The sequence below is a fragment of the Protopterus annectens genome, chromosome 5.part1 (genome assembly GCF_019279795.1).
Source record: "Protopterus annectens isolate FY-2018-M chromosome 5.part1, PAN1.0, whole genome shotgun sequence".
Lineage (NCBI taxonomy): Eukaryota > Metazoa > Chordata > Ceratodontiformes > Protopteridae > Protopterus > Protopterus annectens.
Window position 1 is genome coordinate 629,403,464 of NC_056736.1, and position 703 is coordinate 629,404,166.

General features: G+C 36.7%; 1 non-coding gene across 1 annotated transcript; it reads right to left on the reverse strand.

Annotated features, from left to right (window-relative positions):
* Positions 1 to 422: 422 nt before the first annotated feature.
* TRNAV-CAC lies at positions 423 to 495 on the reverse strand. The gene has a single exon. It is a non-coding gene; the product is annotated as a tRNA-Val (tRNA).
* Positions 496 to 703: the final 208 nt, after the last annotated feature.

Consider the following 703-nt stretch of genomic DNA (forward strand, 5'->3'; position numbering starts at 1 on the left):
GTCAAAAACAGTTCTACACAGACAGCTGAGATATCTCCCAACACACTGAGTTTAAACAAACTATAGAATACAGGCCAATTAAAAATACACTGCCCTGTGGCCACTAATTAATTTAGCCTTGAACAATAGCAGCACTCTTCTTCTCACTAGGAGATTACTTGGTAGACCCGTTCTAAATAAAAAAAAAACATGTCACAAAACAAAACATAGTATAGTACTTTGAAATTAGCTCTAGCACACTCTAAGTGGAAAAAAAGAAGTCAGTTTCTTTTAAGATGTAAAGAGATCATGTTCTGAGGTCAAGTCCAAGCAGATGTCCTCAGCTCAGCTTGTGTCATTACAGCACAGCCAAGTAGAGTTCATCACCCTACTCAATGAATCTTGTTTACAGTAATACATACATCTTAAAAAAAAACACACAATGTTTCTGCCCGGTTTCGAACCGGGGACCTTTCGCGTGTGAGGCAAACGTGATAACCACTACACTACAGAAACACTGGGTGCCCCAGTACTGAACCTATTCCCTCCTGTTCTGTGCAGCTATAAGTATAAATAATAATAAAAAAATCTATGTTTGATTTGATTCAGTTTGCTGTTAAACTGCATTACACCATGTTACATAATGTGAAACAGACTCTACTACTTTTGAATGTATTTGTAAATAAAGATCTTACATAGCAGTATGTGCACTGTGTTCAATTAT